Genomic DNA, 27,294 nt, shown 5'->3' with positions numbered 1-27,294 from the left:
GAGAAGGATTTTAAGTATTTCAATAACTGTACTAAATTATAACTCAAGTAATTTAATTCTGTATGATAGCTACTGCTATTGTTTGGAAGGACATAGACAGTGGTTTCACAGCTGCACTCGATTTCTAAAATCATGTGAACGTTACACTGGAGCATGACAGCACACACAAGGGTGCACGTGAGGGAGTAAAATGAGTGTCATTTAAAGTTGCCTGGCTCCTTTTTTTTGGATGGAGTGAGTCCATGTGAATTTCTCCCCCCCACAAAATATCAGATTTTACACAACAGCAATTTCCTTCCTCCACATGCTTTTATGCTCTACTAGGGGAGACGAATTTCTCTCCAAATTGCATTAAGTCTTTTGAAGCACACTACAGAATACAGCAAAAAAGAAAAAAAAAGATTTCTGAAATTCAGATTCACAATATTATGCTCTAAATATTTTTGATGAAGACGGATAATAGCAACCACTCAAACTGTTCGAATTCCATAAAAAGACAGGAAGGCCTATGATTATGTAACATATTAAACCGATCTTCCTTTAGACGCAGGGACACAAACAAAAGCCTACGGGCCATATAGGGCACCCAAGGGCATTTAATCTGGCCCATTCTGCTATTCTACCGACGATTAAGATATAAGAGAAAGATTACTTTCAGATAAATGCTCATAATGTATGAAGAGAATGAAAATGTGCTCAATTATTTCATAAAAACTAAAATGACTCCTGATAGGAAGGAGGGGTAAAAAGGAGGGTGTGGGCATATAATTATAATTACCGGTACATGTTTATACCATCCAAAAGTGAAATTTACTCAGCAGCCAACTGTTTGGTTTCAGTGTGGAAGATTTTTTTTTACTCTGAATGCTGGAGTGGATGTCAGGGCCAGTGGGCATATTAGACACAATTGTTAGAAGCCATTTGGATGAACAAATGAAGCACTTAAGTCTGGGGAATACAACAACAATATATCTAAATGTGTAAAGGACACAGGGGAGGATGTGGATTGCATAGAATTGAACACATCTTAAACATGTACTCTAGGTAGGCAGGCAACCTTATTCAATGGTCACGTTAGATTTTTTTTTTACAGACAGATGGGCGTGATGATAGATGAGGTCAAAAACAATTACAATAGTGTAAAAGAGTTGATTTCAAGAACAAAATGTCATTACTTTCGACTTGTCCTGTCACGGGGTCAACAGCAAATCGCTTATATGATTTGTTTTTTTTTCTTTTAACACTGGATGCTCTTTCTGGCGCAATCCATTCATTTTTGTTTTTGTTTAAATCTGTTTTGGAATGGCTGTGGCCGAGTATTGTGGCAGTGACTAGGAATCAAACTGTGTCATGTACCACTTCACACAACCAGTGCTATTTTAACAGTAAAATAAAATCAATTTTTAACTCATAATTAATGTAAGACACCACTGCAAAATTGTTCGTTTGTGCAAACCAATCTTCACTGAGATTAAAAAAAAAGGTTTAAGATACCCTTAGATATTTATTTGAGGCCTTAATTTATGATTTTTAATACTTATTTCTCACTTCACTTATTTACAATAAATCAATAGTCAATAATAAAACACATTTAATCCAATTTTACAGAAAAAAACGAGCTCTAATTTCAGGCAAGAAATTAAAGGATTTCTTTATAAAATGTATGATCGGTGGGCCGTGTACGGGCCCCCGGGCCATACTTTGGTCACCGTTGTTATAACAATGCATTCAGACTAACAAAATAAAAATTTAAATAAATTTTGTGACGCATTCGAAATGGTTAATTGTGGGCGGTGGGGTGAATATATGAAAATAATTTCTGCTTAAGTTGTCCCGTTCTGCGGTTGTGCGTTTTCCCTCCTAAAAGTGAGCTGAGGTTCCGGGTGCATTTGTTGACACTGCGCAGCTCCGTGCGAGCGAGTCTGGCAGCTGTGTGCACCTCCCGCTCAAACTGGGTCCGAAAAAAAAGAGAGGGGGGAGGGGGTCCAACTTTTGATTTAAAACTTTCGCGAATACACCTCCCGTCGAATACACGTAACCACACCCGTAAATCGGAGGGAAAAAACGGTGGAAAATAGAGCGCTGTGTTTTGCGGGTTCCTGTCGTGCCCCCGCCCCGCAACCCCTCGCCCCCGATGGATGCTAATATGCTTAGCTAACGTGCTAGTAGCTACGAGACTGCCCCCCCCCCTCAAAAAAAGACTAACGTTTCTTCCAGCACGGTCGCTCTCCTGGTTCCAACACCCCCCCCCCCTTCTCCGTCAAAACTCAAAATTAAAATGTCGCGCGGCGGCAAATACCTCGCTCTCCTTCTGTACTCCGCATCTTCTCCCCTCGCCCCGTCAAAGAAACTGTTTTATCGTCCATCCAAAAAGGGAAGAGAAGCGATGGTGGTGGCTGTTTCTCCGTCTCTTTACGTCCGCAGCATCCTGGTAGAAAACACTGCAGCTGCTCGAGCGATCGCAGCTCACTCGAAAATGGCGCCGAAAGATACTGTCCTCATTCAAATTCGACAGAACCTGCCGGCCCTCCTATTGGCTGGCGGCGGGCAGCAGCGCTCGCCGCTGATTGGCCCTCTTGCAAACGTACTCTCGAGGCAAGCGAGAGACCAAGAGTAAGGGAGAGAGAGATAGACGAAGAGTGTGTGTGGGAGAGAGAGTGGGGGGGGGGGGGATGGAGAGAGACGAAGAGTGTCCGTGAGAGAGAGAGAGAGAGAGAGAGAGAGAGAGAGAGAGAGAGAGAGAGAGAGAGAGAGAGAGAGAGAGAGAGAGAGAGAGAGAGAGAGAGAGAGAGAGAGAGAGAGAGAGAGAGAGAGAGAGAGAAAGGGCCCAGAGATATTAACCCTTTATGAGCCTCAACGACTTTGGCACGAACCCAAGTAAGTGCGTTTCCATGCACAGGACCATAGCCACTGACGTTTTATGTTTAGTACAAGCAGTGATTCGACTAAAAATGGTAAACGAACGAATGGCAGAAAAGACACTAACCCACCTGGTGGCATCACTTTTGTTTATCTCTCGTCCATGTTTAATATTTAACACAGAGCCCCTTTGATTAGAAAAAAATGAACATACAGAGACTTAGGGGCATAAAGGTAACTGCACCACAAGATGGCGCTTTTTTTGTTTTGTTTTTACAAGTACAGCGGTTGCAAAAGTCATCTTTCTCTATTGAAATGAATGTAAATGGCATTACTCCGTTCCAGACAAATTTCTTCCAAAATTGCTACATCTATAATAGTGTAGTTTAGAAAAACATACAATAATGGCATATTTAAATATAATGTAATGAATTTAACCATTCTTGCCAGAGGTTTTGCTTCAATTCAGTGAATATTGTCCCGGTCCTTCTGGTGTGTGCACCTTGGCCTCTTGGGGCAATATAATACACACATGTGGATATATCACACACACTCTTCACAGAGGATAGACAATACATGCCTGTGAGTATTGTCACATCTGCCTTGATGTGCTGCTCCAACATGTGTGCTCAAATACCCATTTGTAAGTGTTAATAACACCGCAACACGGATGCTATTCGTTAGCCCGCATATGCCGTTTTACATTGTCCGTTAGCCTTAGTCGATATTGACTTATCTATGCTCCTATATTTTGTTCTTCTACTTCTTCCTTTCATAACTTTGTTGCTGTGAATTGGGAATTTCTCCATTGTGAGACTAATAAAGGTTTACTTATCTTATTGCAAAAAAGGCTTAATTTCGGTCAGTCAGTAGGCTTTAATTTTGAAAATTTTTTTGAGCGATTGATTTATCTATGAATGACTTATTTTATCTCTTTATCGAGATAAGTTCCGTGCTCACAAAGTGCAGTCCACATTGACAGTGCTTCATGAAACTTGAAAAGTTGGAATAATAAAGCCACAGGCTTGTTTACATTACCGTTGTAATCTGACTTTGACTTATTGACTTAAGTTTATCCACACTCTGTGAAGTTGTCTTCATGAACACTTACGACACTGCAAGTCAAAGTGGTTCGTAGGTCAACAGCTTAAAATGAATTATTTCAGTAAACTGTCTTTTATATTAATTGATGGTTCATTTACCTTTATTTTAGCCTTACCTATATTTTGTTCTCCAAACACCTTGGATATGCTTTAACCCTTTGAGGGGACAGCGGTTACTACAGTGGACAACTTATGTTATCAGGTTACGGGGTGCATGAAAGGGGCCAATTTCGAAAAAAAAATAATAAATAAATGAATTCCACAACATGTGTCACATGTGGAATACATTCATTCACATGACTGATGAAATGTGTTGGCCGAAAAACTCTTTAATATCCCCAAATCCAATTTTTGTTCTAAGATTAAAATATTTATTGCTTGCTAATAAAAAAAAACAAAAATCTGGTTTAAAAAAAAGGCCCAGTATCGCATAAGAAGTCCGGCTTACTTTCTTAATTTAATTGAGTTTCAAAGTCAGCACTTTATTGCTGACAAATCATGCCGGGGGCCATATGTAGCCTGGGTACTTCGGGTTGTCACTCCCACAGCTGAGTCAGTGGTACGGGCATGTCCAAACTTAACACGCAATAACACAATGAAAAAAGCGAGGCGAGTATCACTCCGTCATCCCGTCGATGTAAATGTTACAGCAATCAGAGTGGGTCGCATTTGGATTCGAGAAAAACAGGAAATCTGCATGCAAACTTTGGAGCCCAGAGAGACATTTTGAGGGCAAGTTTGATCTTTACAAGAAGGTACGGGTATCCTTCAGCCTTTGGGACTATTTAATACGGATCGCCATTCAATTCTAAAAATAATCCCAGAGGAGGTTGGCACAGGCATATGGTTTACGATTTTATTCTTATACAATTCCAACTTTACTCTGAAACAAACATGGCTTTTCTTGTCACATGATTCCTTTTTGTCCTCGTAAAAATCTGACTTGATTCTCGTGCGAGTGAAACTATTTTTTCTCAGCAAAATTACCATTTACATACGATTACATACGATTACATATGATCGTGTCTGTTCCTCATGTCCGTCTGTGACAGTGTGCTGCGTTCAATGAACTGATTTCTTCAAGGATAAAGAGCGTTCAATGCATTCTGTTGTTATATTTATAAATGAAATACATCTATGACGCGTACCAGCGGAGCGCAGAATCAGTCTGACCGCGCTTCGATCAAATGCACCGCAAATCATGTTGCACCATCTGCGCCACGACTTAGACCTGCTTTTAGCTGGTCTAAGTTTTAGCCTAGTTTTTGTCACTAAACTGCCAGGTGCACCGAGGGAGTGGAATAGAAAAGATCCTGAGTCCACCGCAAAGCCCAGCAGGGAGCAGTCTTACAAATTCCCCCAAATGATAAACTAGACACAAAAATGAAGATGTGCCCGTTTTTACGCCAATCGCATGTGCGCCTGTAAACTGACTACTTTTTTTCTTATTACAATATGATTTTATTCTTGGAAGTTTTTGTTTTATTTTACACTGCAAAATCTGACTTGGCTCCCATAAGATTCTGAAAAGTATGCTGTTTTATTTGAAGTCGTGATTGCAGTTTTAATATTACTGCTTGTCTGGACGTTCCCTCATCTATATTTTATCTTTACATATTGTTGGAGTAAGATGTCTCGGTAAAAAGAAAATTTCTTTCATTTTTCAGTGAAAAAGGCATGACCTGGAATGGCACAATCCGGGCACATGCAAGAGATGAGCATCTATTTTTTTCCCCAGATTAAAAAAAAAAAATTCCAAGTAAAAACCTGGAATTAAACAGGAATTACAAAGCACTCAAGAAGTAAAGAGGGTGCCCATTGTTATATGCGTGTGTTCAGTTGTAGTACGGACAATGGGACGAGGAGGTGTGTGTGTGTGTGTGGGGGGGGGGCAGTCACTTGTTTACAGATAAACTGGTTTGCACAGGAAGCCAGCAAGGAGGAGCTCTGTGTTGTTAAACAGGCATGTGGAGAGGCAGCGATGAGCCAGCAAAAACACCATACGGAAGAGCGACGGTTTACACACACACACACACACACATGCTGTACATACAGTACATGCGCCTGTAGTCACATTTTCAAATCCACATTGGCACCACTTGCACATCAGTCTTGCAGGAGAGTTTCATATGAAAACCCTGTCCCCCCCCCCCCCACCCGCTGATTACACTGTGACCACTCTCTATAAGTGACATTAACAAGAGCCGCTGTACGCCTCGTTGTCATGAACGTTGGAAATGAACCAAGATTAAAAGACCCTCGAGGTCGCGAGTGCCCTGACAGTAGCCAGGCAGAGCGAACACAACTACTACACAGTCCGTCCCGCATTGTGTCAGCATCACATGAGTGCACACCGCCTTCCATTAGGCAGGAGATCCTTATGACTCACGAAAACACAAGTCACATGCCACTACACAAACGAACCATGCTACTCAAGACGCCGTGCTTTATCCATTGCTGCTTATTTTGCAGGCCCAAACAAAAACCGCATCACCCGTGCCCTTGTCTCCTGCTCTGCGCGAGCCTGAAAGGAGCCAGTGTTGTATATTGTGTTTTGACTGTGTTGTAGTGACCGCTGAGCCACAAAGTCACCATGCAAAGGGAAATTCTGAGTTCGAGATGATGAGATTTGTGTCCTAAGTCTGCCTTGCGTGTTTGGGTGTCACACTCTTCTTCTTCTTAATGTTAAGAGCATGGGAGTTTCAGTGACAACATCACTGCAAATGGATGGAAAAAAATTAAAAATTAGAATTCCATGGAAAAAAAATCCAACTTTATTTCTGTGAAGGTTATGACTTTTCCCCATTTTTTAAGGTTGAATTTTAAGGTTTTCAGGGATTTTTTATTTGTTTGCCCCCATATTACAACTTTTTTTGTAAGATTATTATATATATATATATATATATATATATATATATATATATATATATATATATATTTTGTTGCTTAAAACATACACACACACTTTGGGGATTCGAATCGAGGCTCCGGCCTTCCTGTGCGAAGTTTGCATGCTGTCCTTCAATCGTTTGTCTATATGTGCCCTGTGATTGGCAGGCGACCAATCCACAGTGTATGACGCCTTCTTGCTCGAAGTCAGCTGGGATGAGCTCCAGCACATCTGCTACCCTAACTGGGGCTACCTAAAGTGGATGGATGGATTTTGACGTCAAACAAATACAATATTAATATTACAATATTAATCTGATAAATGTGCTTATATTTTTTCTCGTATTTCTTATTCTAACTTCCCTCGTTAAAAAAAAAATCTGATTGTATTTTTGTAGGAATATTTCGATTAATTTTAAAATAATGTCTTGTTCTAAAATGGTCTTTTTCCTCAAAATAAAAATGGATTTGTTCTGGTAATAAGTTATTTTTGTTTGAAGAAAATCACTCCCTTCTGAGAAAATAGAACTGACATTTTCGATAAGTACTTAAGATTGTGACTTTTTTTCCCCTTGAAAGAACAAAACCTTATTCATTCATACTTGTATTCATGTAAAACGATGACTTTTTGTCACAAAGCTTTTTATAAGGAAATTTATAACTTTATTTTTGCAAGTTTGTTTCAAGGAAAATTCCCTGACCAATGTGACTTCCTTATTATTATTTTGACTTTGTTTTCATCAGGTTCAGTGACGGGGCTTGCAGTAGAATGAAAATATAACTGTCCTTATTTGATTTGTTTGGTCACGTGTGAATGCTGCCTTCCAAACTCAACCAAGCAGGCAGGCCAAGACCACTTGGAGAATGGTCAACTTCTTTTTACACTTTGACTTATGACCGTTGCGAATGTTAAGATGGAATCACTTTGACATCACGCCACCATCAGAGCAGTGCTTGCTTCTTTTTACATATTCATGTTAAGTAGTGGTTACCCTCACTTTTTTATACACGGATATATTTTCTTAAATCATGCCTGCGCATTTCACAAATGCTTTGCAATTGTTGACATTTCGACTCTAAGAAATGTGTTTGTTACTCATGACAAAACGGCAAACCTTTGCCGGAACCTTTTTACGGTTTCTCGTGGAATTTCTCCTCGCGTGCACTGGCGCAAAGGCGGCCCACTTGTGGCAACACTGCTAAATATTCACCGCAAATGAGCAACACATTAGCGCGGCTTATTTGCCTTTCTTGGTCTTTAGAGAACACAAAGAGCCCCGCTGAGGACTTTAGTGAGACTCTCCATTGATGTCTACTTGGCTCTCCTCCCCCCTCCCTCTCTGAGACATCTGTAGCAGCTGCCCCCTTGTGCTCCTGTCAGCAGGCCAGAGTGTGTGTGTGTGTGTGTGTGTGTGTGTGTGTGTGTGTGTGTGGCTGTCGACACACGCGCTATAGTGGAGGTGGGGTTGTCTGGGAGGTTAGAGCGGGGCGTGCTATGACACCTCCCCCTTTGGTGAGGTCCAGCCTGCACACTTGTGGGACATACATTCATCAATGGCTAATAGTCGCGAGCAGGTCACCCTGAAAACACTACACGGGCTTTTGACCTCTTCTTAGCACGAGCGCCGCAAGGTAGGCCTATCGGGGGTTAGGGGGTGGGGGCCTGGAGCCATCCACGTATTGCAAATAAATAAATAAATAAATAAATAAATAAATAAATAATCAGTGAAACAAAACGGTGCTTTCATTTGATCTCGGGACAAATACACAGCCTGGCGTCAAGTCAGGGTGCGACTAAACACAAGTCACATGCTGGGCCTTGGTGTTCAAATATTACAGCACAACAGGTCTTTCTGACACGTTCACATATTACAAGGCGAAACTAGGAGATCTGTGTTTTTATACAAATAATATTTTTTCTGCACACAGTGAATGTTTTGTTGGCTTCCCGTAAGAGGGATTTAAAAGGACAACAAAATAGACAGAAGAGCATGATACGGGAGGGCAAATTTATCCACTGGTAAAGCTGCTGATTGTTGATATTTAGCTGTAGATAATGACAATACGCCGGAACCCGCATATTTGTGGTTCAGCACCCACAAATTATCACCTTTACTGATATTTTTTTTCAATATTATCTACGTTTTGGGGAGGGGGGATAGGGGGCTGAACCCAAACTTTAAGATATTTTTTTTCCCCGATTGCATCTATAATGAGAGTCAATTATATATGCCGGCAATATCGCCTGTGAATAGCAGAGTTCCACTGTACAGTGGTGCCGTGACTTACGAGTTATTAATTGGCTGGCAAAAATTGGCACGTCAAGAGCAAAGGGGAGAGACTTGTCTCAAATTATTCACACAAATATATTGGTGATTTTCACATTATGTTTGTGAGAGCCACAAACGCGTGCCTCACATTCACGTGTTTTTGGAGATCGACAAACGCATGTGCAACGTTCACATGTTTTTTATGTGAGCATTTATCATGGCTTATTTGGAAATTCTGCATGTGGATTGTTGAATACGAGTTTGTGGATTAGTGGACATGTGCAATTATTATTTTTCGAGACAAATGTGACATGGTGTTGAACTATATCTAATGACACACACACACACACACGCGTGCGCGCACACATACACAGGTCTCAGATATTTGCATGAATGAAACGTGTACAAATTAAAAACCTGCTAACCAAGAATCTAATGTGGTGCTCCACCCAACACTTGTGTGGAATAATTCTCGTAGAATCTCTAAAAGGCTACATGACAGTATAGTTCCTTCTCCGTTACAGATCTGTCCAGTGTCCCCAGAGGAAGAATATTTTTACTTTATTTTAGTTGTATTTAACATCAGTTAACTTAGTTTAGCAGTTAAAATCAGAATTGAAATCACCTGTATACTTGGCAAAGGTTTTATTACGGCAGCCGTTTGACCTTACCTTGGCCTATGGAAAAAAGTTTTGAATTTACAACTTGAAAGTGAATCTACATTGGAAGTGAACCTGCATTTTGTTCCACTTTGGAGGTTCGACTGTACGAGCACTGCCCATTAAACAAATACATCAGAAAGTTTTCAAGGAGGTGTGACCCCTCTCAGACATCTTTTAAAAACTTCAAAGGATTTATTTGAGTTTAAAATCTCCAAAATGGAAGTTTACATCCTCATGTGCGTCCATGCGTCTTTGAGGATTAACCAACAAGTATCAGACTACTTGTCATGACGTTCGTCAGGAGGATGTGCGCCAAAGTGGAGGAGGAGAGGGTTGTTACGTGTCGAAATTTACGAGATAAATGTGAACATCAAGTTCTGCGGGAATAACAGAATCAGTGACCTCGTGGAGGTCTGCTCTCTCTGGATGCACTTCCAGTTCTCTTGCGGGTTTGACGCGAGTTATAAATAATCTTTCAATAGCTCACTTCATCCATTACGTTTTTGCTGAAATTAGACGTCTGTGTTTAGGTCATGACAGGCAATGTTTGTTTTGCAGCCCATTGAGCATCTATAAAAAAAAAAAAAATCCAGTTTTAATGTTGCTCCAAGACAGAAAGCATTTACAAGCTAAACGGACACACCCGCTTTTATTGTAAGTGAAAGCGTACGCTCCTTTTGAAATCACGGAGCGACATGGTGGTCATAGAGTATTTGAAACCACAGTAACACTTTGTTTGATTATTTGAGTTTTTTCTTCTTAAAACACATGCTGACATCAGTGGATATTTACATTTTTTTTTGTATCCTGCCAAATTCAAGAGCCAAGCTTCTAATTAAATTATAGTATGCAATTATGATAATAGCATGACGTCATTCTGCGTCAACACAAACCACATAGGATTCCTGTAGTTAGTAATAACGACTGCCTAGAAATTATCAGAACATATGAATTGTTGCAAATGAGCAGGGAACACAAAACCAATGCTCACTATTACAATTTAAAAAGCTGAAAAGCAGGCACATCATTTAGGTTTAGGATGCAAAGTAAAATCAAAAGCCTACATGAATAAATACTTACTAACACTGCAGGCTTTACAATTACAGTTATGGGCGAAATTGTGTTTACTGTCTCCGACAGTTTGTATTGATTCATTGAAAGCTAAAACAAATATGGTCAATGTAGATGCTGGACATGTGGGTTTTAGATTACCGGTAAATAAAAAAAGAGAATGAAAGACTTGATTTTACTAATATGCTAAGTTGTGTTTACTGTTTCTAAAAGAGTGTGTGTACACTGCTTCAGCAAATGCTGAAACAAAGCAGAAAGTCTCTGGTGTGGATATTTACATTTAGTAGAAATATAAGTTTTAGTGTAAAAAAAGAATAGTACTGCACTATAAGAAAAATCTTAATGACACTTATGGGATAAACTGTGTTTATTGTCTCGACAAGAGTGTACACTGCTTGTGTAATTGTGGATAAGATGTTGACTGTCTAACATTACCAGTATATATAATAGCAAATATTTGGCGTAAACATCTTTTTATCTTAAAAAGTGCACACAGTTCCAGTAATAGGTGATAAGAAGCTGGTAATCTCTAAGTTGTATATTTATATTCAAATAACGAGATACTGTAACCTAGGTGTCAAACCCAAGGCCTGAGGTCCAGATTTGACCCACCACATCATTTTATAATGGTTTTTTAAAAAATGTGCCCATCACAAGTCTGCCGCAAAGTGCAGAAAAAAATGTCTTACGTTTGGTATTTTTTGTAGACAGGCGCAGCTAGAAAGGGAGCTTTGCTCCATTGTTAGAGTGAACACAGCCAGCTTCTTTCCCAGCCAATGGAAGCAGCTCCTCTCATCTCTTTAAATTCAATGCAGGAAAGGCTCATAGGCTACATGGCAGAAGGATTTGCTGGCTCTTATGCAGGGGGTCGACACCCGCAAAGTACTTTTAAAAGGAACTACAAGAAGATCTCCAATGGAGAATGACCACTGTGAAGTGGGCACTTGGAGGCTGCCTTCCACCACTGATCAAGCGTCCGTGTGTGACATCATTCATTCATTCATTCATCTTCCGAGCATAATGTGGTGCGATAATAAAGTGTGGGATTTACTCTCATCAATACCAACATTTTAGCTGTATACGTTGTTACATAGGACTTAACTGACATTTTTCTAGCCTGCTAACACTACACATGGCCACAGACAGCACCACTGTCCCAAAATATTGTCAGTGTATAATAAAATTGGGTGAATGCTCATTACCTTACAACACCTAGTAGGACACAAAGAGGAAGCAAAAATGTGATGTTATGGACTAATATACAAAGTACTCATAAATGTCAGTTTTTGTGTTTTTGTTTTATGTTGTACATTGAATTCCAAAAGTTCCCCAAAAAAGGCATTGTCCATTTTTTGATAATACATATAGTCTTACAAACCCCCTATTTCAAAACTGGTTATCCATCTATTTACACTTGTGTGCAGTACTGACATCATAATGACCCTGTCTAGTTTTTTAAAAAAGTGGATGCTACCACACACTGTCTCAGTAAATACTGATAAAATGTTGATAATCTAATTTGGACATTTAGAGTAGTTGTAAAATGCTTTTAAAATGATACTTATAATATAAATTGTATTTTTAATGCAGTCGGTGGTTCCCTAACCGTCAACAAACTAATCCATTCATTGTCTTATTCCCGGACTACAAATTGAGAGCCGCTGCGGAAGTCCCTCCCTCCCTTCGCCAAAGCAGTACCTGGATGATGTAACCCCCTTTCCAAATATAGCGTGTTGCCGTTGGCTGGCAGGCACTGCTATTGGCCATGGCGTCTGTCAATCAGGTGACGTCATACCAGTAGTGTTATTATTGTAAACAGCCCCGGTCTAGTGCTCCTCTCCCTCCACTGACGCTCCGCGTAGCCGACTACTCCTCGCAAGCCCCTTCCTTTGTTCGCGAAAGCACCGACACGACGCAGTTATGGACTGGCACCGCAAAGTTCCAAGCACAGTTTCGAATCACGAACACTAGGAGAAAAGATTAAAAAGGATCGTTTTGTTGCGTGTCGATATTCAAGCTCGCGAGGGTGACCGTTTGTGAGCCGGCGAGTGCTGCTTGGCGGGACTGACAATAACAAACGAAAAGAAAGCACAAGAACTGCAATTTAACTACGAGCTCAACGACTTTGGACACTCAATCGCTGTTGCGTGTGGTGCGAACGCAACAGACAAAAAATTAAATTAAATAAACGTGGTTAAATGTTAAATTGTTATTTAAAACAAAAAAAGGTGCGACTTGTCATTCCGTACACGGAGTTGTCATCTACTTTATCCTAAAATCGACACTCGAAAAAGTTAAATTTAACAACAATAATATTAGTAGTACTTACTCAAGCTATTGGATGCTTTGGTGGAGTGCTCGGTCCGCATCTTTGCCTCTCTGCTGGGGTGACACCCTCCACGCCACGGCCGCCGTTCACCGCCTTCTGACCGGCAAGTTGAGTTGACAACACGCTGCCATTCTGCTGACTGGCGGGCAAGTGCAGCTTCAGCAAAGCTTCGAGGAAGTTGTTTCTTTTGTTCCACTATTTTGCCTTGCGTCAATATTGCGAAAAAAAGAGGAGGGTGGGGGTGGACGTGGAGGAGGAGGAGGAGGAGGAGGGAGGAGGAGGGGGGTGATGGTGCTGGGGGGCGGTGACACCTCCCTCCCCGCTCGCCTGCGTGTAAGAAGCAGCAAAAAAACAAACACTCGACAGACACAAGAGAGTTCACATTGAACGCAACACCTTGCCTTTATCATTTTAACGCCGGCTGTGCGCATGTGTGGGAATACGAAGGACAAGGTGCCGAGTTGCGCGCAAACGGACAGCGAACGCAACACTGTCCCTCGCACCCCGTTTGTGTTACTCCAACAAAACTTTATGATGGGTTAAAGAATAGTGATGGGATCCACACTCCACGAAACGCGATGCCTTCACTTCCCCAAACGAGTCGTCTTCACATGGGGAAGTGGAGAGACGGAAAAAATGTATTTCCTAATTTTAGTCGGTGTTGCGTTAAGGTTCTCGCGGATGCCCTCCTCCCCCAGGCAACTTCTGGTATCTGCACTTTAGTTTTATTGGGACAATTCGGTACTCTAGTTTGGAGCGTCACTCGTGAAACAATAACAAACGCATATTTCCGGGATCTACGTACGCGCATACGCACGTGGACATGCACACAAGGTGAACGGAGGCGGCTTATAAGCATAAATAGGATCATGTGGGTTCATCGGATAAAAGAGTGAAACGCGCCAGCCCCTCCCTCGTCTATATAGTCTTACAGTGGCGTTGCGTCAGGAAGTTGCTGGAGTCACTGAGGTCACTCGCCATCAAGACATAACTCAAGTCTTCAAGTACGGCGTCCATACGATAGGATGCCTATTGCTGTGCACTGACATAGCATCAGTTCCTATATAAACACAAGATGGGAGCGACACGCTTTTCTCTACATGCAATGAATAATGAACAAATTTGTATGAGCACGCCCAGGAACTTTCAAACGATCACTTGAATAAACACTAATAAAATGTTGGGTGGTTTTCGTAACCCACTTGGCTGGGTAGCTGTGGATTTGGAGCAGATTGGATTTTGACCCAACACATTGGGTTGATGATCGGATGTGGGTGGCTGAAGTTGGTTGGATAGCTCAGTGGGTAAGAAGCAACATGGTTGTCTTTGGATATTGGCGTTCTACGTCAGAAAGATGTGGTCACTCGAGTTGTCTTCCATTTAGAAACGAATGGGATGGGCGCAGTATCATCCGTCCCCAGCAGAGGGCGCACTCCCTGGATGATTGAGGTTGGAATTTGGATTTCGGTCAGTCCATAGGAGGTTGTGAAGGGGATGAGAAATTGTAACTTTCAATGTTCAATTAAGCCCAATGTCATAAAATGGCGCATCACTAAAGCCGCCAAGGAAATCATTAAAAAAAATTAAAAACATGGCGCTTCGGTGCAGAATCCGTACAGGTGGAGTCACACGTTTAGGACCACATACTACACACACTCTACCATAACTTTGATTTTCATAAAGTAATAACGCATATAGTCAATTACTACATGAATGTAGGAAATGTAAACAAACAACACTCAAATCAAATCAGCACTTTGTATGCAGCGATGGCTGTTTGAAAGTGCTCTATAAATACTGTTGACTTGACTTGAAATTACATGCCACTTTTTTGTGTCGATTCTTCATCTTTTCACTTGAAAGCCATTCTCCTGTCCAAAGTTACTCTTTGGTGAAAAGTGCTGTAAACTGTCACTCAGCCAGAGTTGTCAGCTCGGGCCACTGTCCAAGATCAACGTCGTCCACTCATTTTTCACATGATGGATAAAATGTCAAATGTCTTGTGTGATACCTTTACATTAGGGTAAACGGGGCAACGAAGAGAGGACTTGCTCGTGTCCTGAAGTGGGTCAACGGATATCCCTGCTCGGTGATACGGAACATCACTGCCCCTCACAGCTACACAAAGAAGAAGACAGAAAAAAAAGTCATTTTGCTCACTTGCCAGATAATTAGAGAGTATTTGCCCTATTTGTCCCCTTAAATAAACGGTTGTCCTTTTAGTGGTGAGTGCAAAGCACACAAAATATGATCAGTGAACCTCCCACACTTGTGCTTTGAATGCAAAATGGACAGTCGGTCAAAATTCTTAACTTATTATATTGTCTTGTTTAATATTTAAAAAGTAAAAAACTAAATAGAGTGAAAGCTTTTTTTGCAACACTTACTCCAAAGGAAGAAAAGTAGATATAATGTACACACGCAGTCAAATCCAAAGCAATTAAGTTAAGGCACATATTTAAAAAAATATTGATATATTTTGATGCTTCTAATTCAGAAACGCAAGCTCTTCAAGCCATTTGAATTACATTCAACACTTAACCCGGAGGTCAAATCAAAAGCAGAGGAGATTGTATTGAAGGAAATGAAATGAATGAGTGGCGCTATCTTACATCACAGGACACCGTCGCACATAAAGCGGATAAGCTGACACACATGCATGCTCACTCGGTGCACAATGGTATATGCACAAAAAGAGGCCCACATTTACAAGGCACTTATGGGTCGTTCTCCACAGAGGCGGACGGCACATGGTCTTGTGATAACTGCCTGATCCCACAATGAAACCTAACATGCAACAGAGCAGCCTCTTTACACCAGCAGAGTAGAATTTTCAAAAATGTATATGCTCCCTAACTCAAAGTTAAATGTGCTACAACAACACATGAAAACCCCACAGATGACAAATCAATCAATATCATTCATTCTACTCAAATTATATTAGAAAAATTTTTTTTGGAACTAATTACTCTAACTGTACTCACTAGCAACTTTGGCCGGAGAGCTCAGTGACAAGACACATCAGAAAAGGACAGGGAAATATGGCAGAAAGATGAACTCCAAGAAAATTACCGGTACTCAAAATCTTGTTGTAAGTATGCTTCGGCATAACATTGTTTCCTTATCACAAAAAATAAAAAATAAATGAAAAAAAGAATTTACCTTGACCTTTATTGAGATTATTCTGTAGTCTCTCTAAACTTTTATCCCTGTCAAATATTTTGTATGCTGTCTCTTCCACTGCACGTCATACTGTATCTCCTGCTCTGTCCTCTGTGTGCACATAATCAGGGGGGGTAAAAAACGCACCAAAAATCCCCCATCACCGTATAACTAATACTCCATGAGCATATTCTGACAATGCGAGTACCACCTACTACTGTCATGTATGTGTAATTAGATTTTATTCTAGTATGCCCAAAAAAATAGCATGTTCCTTGAGGTCACAAGCGTAGTATCAGACCCACTCATACGAGAAGATAAAATTTGCGTTGTGCACCATTACCACCTTGGGACAGAATGTTGCTGCTCCATATTGCCAAAAAAGGACAAGGAAATCTATCCGTGTTTATACAGTTACTGTACTGTAAAAACTGTGCTGGGTAAAAAGACTGTAGTTATGGGCTTTTACCATGACTTGCCCCAGCAATACAAAATCGTCAGAAGAACTTGCGTTGCTTAGGCAAAATGATCGCTGATCATCCAAAACCAGTTAGCATGCGCAAGCTAGCATGATAAAAGAGGACAAAGTGGAACAAACAATGGACGGCTGCTGCTTGCTCATGACTGAGGCTTATGACTAACGTCGGAAGAGAGTGGGAGGGCGCCCGTGCCAGTGTTGCCATACCAATGTTGAGGATAATAGAGCAAAGGGAGGAGTAAGTGGACACTGACGGATATACCAAATAAAACCACAGATCGAATACAAACATTTACATCATTATGAGTTTTTAATCCCCCGCATGCTTACATTGCATGTAAACATGTTGCAAGTTAGAGCCCGGCGTGTTGATCATACATTAAGTACAGCAGGAAGGAGTGTATCCGTTTATTGCTGCTGTCCATCCATTTTCTGGTCCGCTTTATCCTCACAAGGGTCACAGGGCGTGCTGAAGTCTATCCCAGCTTTCGGGCAGTCGGCGGGGGACACCCTGAACCGATTGCCAGCCAATCGCAGGGCACACAGAGACGAATAAGATATCCTTTATTCGTCCCACACTGGGGAAAATTACAGCCTCCAGCAGCAAGAATGTATGTAGAAAGAAGAAAGAATAACCATCCGCGCTCACACTCACACCTTGGGAAATTTTTTTGTGTTCAATCAGCCTGTCATGCCTGTTTTGGGAATGCGGGAGGAAACCGCAGTGCCCGGAGAAAACCCACGCAGGCCTGGGGAGAACACGCAAACTCCTCACAGGAAGGCCGGACCCGGGATCGAACCCACAACCTCTGCACTGTGAGGTCAACACGCTAACCACTGGAACACCGAGCCACTCTTTGCTGCGGTCCAACAATCCAAATTTTGTTTGCGATAATGTGATTGTTATTATTTTGACAAAATGGTGTATTGGGCTTTTTTCCCCCCAATTTCCATTTTAATACACTTTTTCATGAGCTATTGGGGAAAAATAAATTTAAAAACATATTAGAAAAATGTTGGTTAAAAAGGTCCTCGTATCCTCTGATAAAGTCAGAAAACAAGTTGTTAGCAAGTTACCTTAAGAAGTTTGCATTTGCAGACACTTGTGGTGAAAAGCGACCTTTTGTTTTCTAGTGGACAATGTTCCCGTGCTAAAGGAAAATCTCAAACAAGGTAGAAAATTTTGCAGAGCACCATTCTTGCGTTGATTGGTTAAAAAAAGGCCATGAGGGCGTCATATTGGCTGGTACCTTAGCCGAAGCAGTAGCGTTTTTTTGGTCTGTGATTCTACCAACCCACATTACTGAAGATTGCTTTCCTTGCTTTCCAATCAGGAAAATTGTGTCCCCCCTTCCTTTTGTGTCTGGTCAAATTAGAGTTTTCAATTTTCAAAACAGTTTTCAAAAACAAGTTTTCAGTTGAAAACAGTCTGTGTAAACATCTCCTAATTCCTCTCAAAAAAGTGTGGACAAACTTTTGTTTTCTTATTTAGGTTTGTTAGAACTTCACCTTTAGCCCCATTTCTTTCAATTCACTTTTCAGTTTCCAAAAGGTTTTCAGGGAAACAAGCAGCCCAAATAGCACCCCCCCCCCCACCCCCGCCCCCCGTTTTACTTGAAACAGCCCCAAGGAAGCAGCCCCTTAATTCCTCTAACAAAAGTGGAAAAAAAAAATCATGCAATGACACATTTGGCTTTGGTGTCAAGCAGGCTACTTTGAGACAGATTTTTGTACTTGGAAGTTGCCCTTTTCAAGCCCACTGTTGTGTAAACATTTTAATTTATGGTAAATGGAAAACATGGAAGAGGTCGCCTTATTTCCTCCGACATAATTGCAGCGCCATATTTGTTTTTGTTCATTAACAGGGCAGCTAAAAACTGCTTTGTTGTATGATTGCATTTTCGGCATCCATTACTCAGATTTTCAGTCCAAACGTCTGCGGTGGGCTAGCGCGCAAGCTGAAATTAGTCGATTCTTCTTCTTCTTCTGCGTCCTAAATATGTTATTGTGTCCTGCACTTATCGGTGGTTGTGTGGCATATCCAAAAAAAATACAATTAAAATAAAAATAAAAAGTCGGCCGTCGGTACCAAACAGAGGACAGCAACTCCATCTCCTCTGTTTATTTTGTTTAATCCGTGGCACCGACTCATGATTCCTCCCTCATTCCCTTCCTATCTTTCATCCCTGCTTCTCTCTGTCCCACACTGCATGCCTCTCTATTTATACTGTTGAGTCAGTTTGACACCGACGGTCATGGCACACGGCGATAAGAAACACTGAATCATCGTGGTTAAAAAAAAAAAAAAAAGCCGACCGACACACTCGTGTGTTTTCTGAAACTCTACGTGTGCCGAGCGAAATGTTCTCAGCATCTTCCCGAGAGGTGTGGGGGGGGGGGGGGGCAGTGGGGATGGGATGCTAGCAGTAGAGGTGTCAGGAATGGCGGCAGCACAGTGTGGAGCACAGCACCGCCAAGTGGACAACAATGGAAGCATGCAGAGGCACAGGTGTTCCTACTGACACAATCAGAATCACAACCATCTTTGTGAATGTGTTTACCTTGGCTGCTTGAGCGAGGCCATTAACTCCACCTAGCTCTGCTAATGCGCTTGTCACATACAAAATGCACGCAGTGGGGGGTCTTTCTACGTGTGAGGTGGATAACGTGATGTGTTTTCATGATGTATGCGTTTGCGAGGAGAGCCGCCGCTATTGATTCTCTTGCACTCTCGCGTACTTCCCTCAGGAATGCCAGCGCCAAATGGAATAACGCTTCTCAAAAGAGACCAAAGAGCAACCGGGTGGCCCGTCTAGCCAACAAAAGAGCGGGAAAATCCGCCGTTAAAAGTCACCTTTTCGAACCACTCCATCCCTTTATTACCCCCCTCCTTCTTCCTTTACTCACTGGAGGATGCTCAACCATCAGGTCTCTTGGCTCCACTCCATGGGATGATGTCATTATAGATGACATCACCATGCAGACACACACGCACGCACACACACCATCCCTCCCTCCCACCTTCATTTTTTCCCTGAGAGGGAAGGTTCTGTTTGACACACACCCGTGATACCACAAGCCAAACTGCCCTGTTAGCACAAGCACTTGGATTGAGACGACGTATACACCCACACACACAAACACACAAAGGAGGTGTGGTGAAAGACTACGAGAGAGGGGGAGGGGCACACAGGGTACAAGTTAGTCTAATTACACAACGCTGGTGGAACCATGCGACCACAAAGCACACACTGTCATTAAGATTCAAACCAGGACGTTGTTAACATGCTTCTATTTGCTACGCCACTGTCTGGTGTCGAATTACGATAGGCAAATTAGGCTTCCAAAAAGTGGTTTGTCAAGGTCTTTGGCACACTTTTTTTTTTAACATCCGTATGACAAATATGGGAAGAAAGTGGCAAGCTCAGCATTGGCCCACATCCTCACAAATTGGCCTGCAAATCTAATTACTTAATCGTTTGTTTAATCAACAGCAAAAACAAACAAGGATAAAAAGGGGCTTCATAGAGGTTTATGTGCGAGGATATTTCTTGACTACGACTGTAAAACCGCACCATTATGAGATAAAAATGAACTATAATGTATAATTTGACCCTTTTAGACAGAGCCACGCAAGCGTTTTTTCTCTCCTCTTTGCAGCCTATATGGCACTTAAATGGGGATAAATGACAAACTCGAGTAACGCTGCCAAACAAAAACAATGCCAACAAAAGTCCGGATGCAATTTCCCGGTATCCGAAATATGATGTGAGATAACACTGTAACAACTGTGATTCTGGGGCAGAAGGAAAATGTATGAAGTGTTGTATTTGGTTTTGTGCTGTATTTGTGCCATAGGAGGCTGCGTTCTGGTTCACAGAAGACAACTGAATCCGACCGTTTTGGATCTAGCGGCACCGGGAACGTTTGTGAATCATCTGCAAGACCGCACCTGAGTTCTCTACTCACCATGCATACCACCACCCACACTCTCCATTCCAGCAGTTTCGTGACCCTCTTCGGTCCCAAGGCCAAACCTGTTTTTGGTTCATCGTTTCAATAATTTGCGCCAAAAGACTGAAACAATCTGCAACAAAAAGTCACCTCATTCATTCCAGTATCATCGTTTAAAAAGTTAGCCGGGCACACTATTGGTACAAAGCTTACACACAAACGTAATTTTTTTTTTCCATCTGAATCCTCACAAACATTCTCAAATATTTTCTGAGTATTATTCAAAAAGGAAACATTCTCGTTTTCCATGTCATGGGGAATGGGGCTGCTCATAGCGCTGCTGTGAGTTGCATCTAAGTGTGTCATTGCGCTTTTTTGTCGCACCCACGCACCCGCCACCCGGTTGACAAATAATTGATTTTTACGCGTAATTCCTAATTCCTAAGTATAGCGCTATTGGAGTGCCTGGGTTTCTATTTTTCTATTCTATTTTTCCATCCATCCATTTTCTGATCTGCTTCATCCTTACAACGGTCACGGGACCGTTGTAATGTGAGAGGACACCAGAGTACCCGGAGAAAACCCACGCAGGCCCGGGGAGAACATGCAAACCCAACACAGGGAGGCCGCAGCCGGGTTCGAAACCACGACCTCTGCAATGTGTGGTCGACGCGCTAACCACTGGACACTGTTATTGCTAAAATTGTATCGCAAGTTACTCTGTTATTCCCACCCTAAATTAGCTCCTCAAATGTCGCTACTATCCTCAAACCACAGAAATTTTACTAGATATAACTTGCTGATTCAACTTAGGGAGAAAACGATTGTAATTACATTAAGAGCACAATCGAGTGATTTTATTTTTTTGTTTGTTTGTTTTTGCCGGTTGGATGATTCCATTTCCTTTAGAGCAACTTGTTGAAGAGCGCTGACCGGCACCACCATCACATTTGTGTCATGACTAATTTAGTAGAAAGATCTTTCTCACCCTCTCGTCTCAGCGCACCATCGGTACTCCCTCACTCCTGAAACATGTCTGGCCTTTATGGAGCACACTTGGCACGCCGGCATTCGATGATGTCATCTGGGTTGAATGGGCCTAAACGACACGAGGAACAGCAAAGTGAAAAGAAGGCAGGGGGACGTGATGAGCTGGCGTGGATATTCCCCCCTGTCCGTTCAGCAACACGAATAACATTTTGGTGAGTTTCCTGGGACACTGGTCCTAAATTACATTTTGCAAGTCTCAAAATATTGAGGCATGATTGCAGGTTTTCATGCGGCGCTGCTGAAGGAGGTCTGCAGAGCGGTTTTGAGTCTGCCTGGTTTTACACTGGAAAAGACAACGATGCAGAGGAGATGGTAGGATCTGATATTTGGGCATCAGATACAATTGCTGCATGAATTAATGCATTTGGTAAAGTGAGTTTTTGTGACAGGATTTGATGACACCTGCTTGGTAGTTTTAGAACATGCTAATTTCAGCTGATACATTGTATTGCCGCTAACCAACGGCCTCTTATCCAAAAGCTATTTGACACTTTTAGGCATATTTTAGCCAAGGTGAAAAATAAAACATTAAAAGAAATCTTAACTTGTTGAATATCACAATAAAAACTTTTTTTTTTCATTTTATGGAGTGAAATGATATTTGATTCACTACAAAAGTGTTTTTTCTTCCCACAGAACGGATGGTGCTCATGAGATGCCAAAAAATTCCCCAGGGTACCAAACAATTATTAGTCTCAATGTAAACTGTTGCAAGTAAGCTTTTGAAAAGTATTTAAAAATAAAAACGCAGTGTTGTTTAAATATTCACAATCAAAACAAATACTCGCTTTCGGGTTGTGAGAGCGGTTTAGAGTGCCTTGTGGTCGGTCGCGAGTGCGCGCATGTCACGTGAGATGGTGGAACAACACGCTTCTTTGAGATCAGTCAAATTTAGAAGACATTCATTTTCCCCTTACAGGAAATTTAACCTGAAAATGCCCTTTTCCCTCCAATTAATTAAAAACAAATGCTAATAAACAGTGGTGGGCGTGTCTGTGAACTTCCGTCATTTGACCCAGGAGGTGGTTGTGTGTGCCATAAAACGTTGCCTGCATGGTACTTGATCTAGTCTTCTTTTAGTCTAAAAACACAGACGGTACTTGCTGTCTTAAAACTGTACCTCAAGGCGAATGATTCACCGAGTTGGGGGATGTCAATATCTGTGCTCTTCCTGAACGGGGAGGTTCGCAGCATTGGTCATGGAGTTCACCCATCTGCCCAATAAGTGTAAGCCAGGACCCCTGTCACTTCCACCTGCTCTCGCCTCCAGAGGAGTTGGGAGGCGAGGGGGAATAAATTTAGATGACGAGAGAAGCTCATCCGCAAAAGAGCGATCGTCCACATGGTTTTTGCCGAGCACAGAGGGAGGGCATGAGAACAAAATGTGTGCCCACTTGAGTCCTTCTACACACTGAAAATAAGGTGTAGCCATGTATACGCTTGATATAGGTCTTTGTACATCATACAGTGAGTATTATTATTTTTCTCATCATCAACTGGAAATACTCCTCAAGGCAGATGGCCGGCCACCCAGAGTGTGCTTCTGCTTGGGTTTCCCAATCCATTCATCAGCTCCAAAACAAAAAAAAGTCTGCTCATGGAGGAATCGTTGAGTCGCCGCGTGATACACAGTACCGGACAGTCTTAACACATTACTCATTGGGTACGCATTGGATGAGGTGAAATTGAAGAGTCGAGTAAGAGAAAATGTCATCTGTCCCACTAAAGTGAGAGGTTTTATATTGTTTATTCCCCTTTGGTAAGTTGCACAATATCATATTTTTAACTCATCTTAAAACGTTTTTTGTCATAAAATGACAAAGGATTTCTCGTAATATTACACCGTCCAACTGGAACGATCACTATTTCTTGGACTATTTTGACGACGACTGTCTCTATTTTCAACTTTAAAAAAAATTATAATATAAAAATCATATTACCATTTTATTCCCTTCCCTTTTCACTACAATATAAAGACATAAGATTCCACCTTTTTTTAAATGCAAAGTGCACAACTTTTACTCTCAAACCTATATGAAGTTTTTCCTCGTGTTATGACTTAATTATTTTCCCTTGTAAAATTCCTTTATTCTGGAATTTCATCAGGAGGGAGGTTGCAATATCATTCCTTAATTCCCGTAACGTTCTTATTCCCTTTATAATCTTACAAATAAATTCTTGCAACATGACACATTTTTCAGAAAATATTTCAAGTACAATCTGTTACCCTAGTTTACCTCTGATGATATGTACTGCAGTATACTTCCAGATGTTAAAGTGTTTTAGTGCAGTATTCCATTTTTATTTTTTTTAATAGCCATGAAGCCATTCTCAACACATATGGCGTTGCACTCAGAGAAACGGTCACCTATGAAAACTCGCGTACAGTAAACCACAGAAAATTAACACGGTGAGCTACTTTTAAATAGGTTTAATATGATTATGTTTAGCGTCTAATTGAACGTTGCATGTTTTCCTGGCATGGTCTAATAGGAGCGACTGTGGCCTGGCTTCTGTCAGAATGTTTACAAGCGTATTATTGGACATATTTAGTTCTAGATGACGTGTGTGTGTGTGTGTGTGTGTGTGTGTGTGTGTGTGTGTGTGTGTGGTGGGGGGATGTAGAGTTGCTTGTTTTATTTGTTCTGAGGGCAAATGAGATCCTTATCGCATCTGTTGTATATTTGTCTTGTTTATATCACGACTCGAGCATCTTGAATGTGTGTGTATGTGTGTGTGTGTGTGCGCGTGTGTGTAGCCAAGCCTAAAAGCATTTAAGCGGGAACGGGAGAGGGTCTGGAATGGTGGGATGACATCATTGTCTATGATGTCATTTCTTCAGGGTGACTTTGGCACATGTGAGCCTGGCTGGTGAGATCACACGTTCGCTTCAATATGCAGTTCCTAATTGACAACAGCTCAGCCGCTCATCATTAGTGACCGATGACGGCGTGACAATTTCAAAGCGGCCATTCGGGTTGTCCCAATTACCGGAGTCTTACAGGTGATATCACTCATATGCAAGTAAAGAAAGGTTCGGGTTCGGATAGACACTATCAAACAAGATTTACAACTGGCAAATATAAAATATCAGATGTTAATAATCATCATGTATGCAAGCAATTGATTGTTTTAATGGTGTAAAAAAGAAATGAATCAAATGCCTGCAATGATTAGGATTATTTTTGCATGCAATGAAATGTGCAAATTAGCTATTTTAATGAGCAATCAAACATCTTATAAAAATGATTATGATAGCTGTTCACAGTGATTGCTTTTTCAACAGAGAAGGGCATATAATAAGGACACAGCGTCACAAAGTTCTATGATGAATCCATTCCTTATGAACCGGACATTGCATACATTATAAGCCAACACCTAAACACACCACATAAACTCCATATGAGAATCAATTTTCATGATTGAGCATACGGTAATTTCCAGCTAAAGTCACTGTTCATCTCATAAAGCTATTTTCATAACTGTACTAAAACAACAATGTAAACTTTAGCAGTTATGTCAAAGCTAACCCAGGTCTGTTTTGCAGACATGACGTAAAACTTTTTTTTGTTTTTTAAGTGACCCCAAACCTTGAGCAACTTATTTCTTTTGGCGTATTTCGACAATTCAACTACATACCATTGACTAGGTGTGGGCGTCTGCAACAAACGTCTGTGGAGTAAACAGACGGTGGCCAAACCTGGTTCCGGGCAGCACAAATATGGTTTTAAAATGATTAGTTATAGTTTGGAGGCAGACATTTTTGTGTTGATAATTTTTTTGTGGTCAACTTACCCATTTTTCCCCCTCTAGCCGTAGTATAAATATTAAGCAACATGACGAGAGTAGATTTTCCAAATTGAGTAATGAGACACAAATTACTTTTCAACATTAGTCAGTGTCTTGTTCAATTTGCTGATGAAGCAAGAATACACAAAGGAATTTAATAACTAACACATTCTGTTCCAAAAACATTCGTTGACCACTAATTTGTTTGGATTTCCCAAATTCTCACAAAAGAAGACAATCCTGAGTTCAACTGTGGCCGCCTGAAAAACCTTTGGTAAGCATACAGGCAATTTTTCTAACTAACATTTTAACAATCATATAAGTGTAAAAACAAGTCATACACTGAAACATCCTATCAATCCACCAAATTCAACAAAATGTAAGACCTTGAAATTCACAAAATGTGAACACGCGACAAATAGTTAACTTAGACTTAGCTTAGCAACCAACCTCACCCAATCGTCCTTCTGGTGGGACACAATTGTGCCGGAGTTCACCACTCAAGACTTTGTGCAAACCTTCCATGTGTCCAGTGAGTCATTTCTCTACATCTGCAATCGTCATGATAACCCCGCCCGCCGCCCACCACCCCCTGACGTCGTCGTTGCCAGCGTCTGGCCCAACAAATAATTGGGGCCAGCTTAAGAACCATTTTCAAGCACCAGAGCTAAAGCTAGCGCTAGAGCCAATTTTGCTGGTGGAAAAAGAAAGGGCACTGGCCTGGAACTAGCACAAGCGTACAAGCCATTTTAGTCCCTTGACCATACCTGTACTGTATACGTAATTTGAATCGCCTCCCGTCATAAATGCCTCTTAGCTTGAACATGTGCTCTCTCATTCACATGAAAACATACACGAATCGCTTGAAGTAGATCATCTATTCTCATTAAAACCGCGTTGCAGTCTGCAGAAGCCAAACTAACCGCGTGCCAAAGTAATAAACTTGCAATCCTCTCCTGCCATTACCTCACCGTCATATCACACCAGTGTCTCATAGTGATGACATCACACTAGCAGATTCGCAGACAGGCTTAGCACCCCCCACAACGCCCCCACCACCTAAATATATGACACTTTGCGACAAGACCGTTGAAAAGCCAAGGACGAAATGCAGATGAGTCTCGAGATGAGACCGTCTCATTGCGTTATTTTCCGATTGTGTTGTACGCTCATTGGTTTGATTGTTAAGTTTGGCTTGCGTTGTTCAAATGGTGACCGCATAGGCTTTCTTGTCACGGACGGTGACGCCAGCTTTTTATGTATCCATTCTTGTTGACCGAAGTGAATGTTTACTGACCTGCAGCATTTATCTCATCGCTTAAAAAGGATTGTGTTTAAAAGCCAATGGCTTTATTGACGAGTCGCTACAGGTCAGAAGATCTGGCTAATACCTTCAGACCAGAATTGTTTTTAAGTCCGATTGAGGGGAGAAAAAAAATGACAGTTCCGACATAAAAAGCATAGATCCATCACAAGAACAATTTTGCTAAAAGATTTATTCAAGTCGTTATTTTACAAAGTTGCTGCATCCATCCATCTTGTGAGGTAAGTTAAAGCCAATACATCTGGAACATGTCACTGCTGTGGACTTACTAGGCCTTTTCCTTGGACATATAATTTAGCATTTCTGCCTGTCACTCTCATCCGCAGTCTGTTTTTCTCTTCAAACACCAGAACC

The 27,294-nt window shown here is 41.4% G+C and overlaps 1 long non-coding RNA gene across 2 annotated transcripts; it reads right to left on the bottom strand.

Moving 5' to 3' along the window:
• Nucleotides 1–15,004: 15,004 nt before the first annotated feature.
• On the bottom strand, nucleotides 15,005–26,870 carry LOC127611651 (uncharacterized). Of its 2 annotated transcripts, none has more exons than XR_007965408.1 (3): nucleotides 26,072–26,870; nucleotides 21,766–21,876; nucleotides 15,005–15,301 (listed from the first exon to the last, which is right to left on the bottom strand). It is a non-coding gene; the product is annotated as an uncharacterized LOC127611651 (long non-coding RNA). The 2 variants fall into 2 exon arrangements; XR_007965409.1 differs by lacking the exon at nucleotides 15,005–15,301 and adding an exon at nucleotides 20,608–20,910.
• Nucleotides 26,871–27,294: the final 424 nt, after the last annotated feature.

Source organism: Hippocampus zosterae, chromosome 12 (assembly GCF_025434085.1).
Source record: "Hippocampus zosterae strain Florida chromosome 12, ASM2543408v3, whole genome shotgun sequence".
NCBI classification, from domain to species: Eukaryota; Metazoa; Chordata; class Actinopteri; order Syngnathiformes; family Syngnathidae; genus Hippocampus; species Hippocampus zosterae.
Note: the sequence above shows the minus strand (reverse complement) of the source record. Positions and strands in the feature narration are given on the sequence as shown.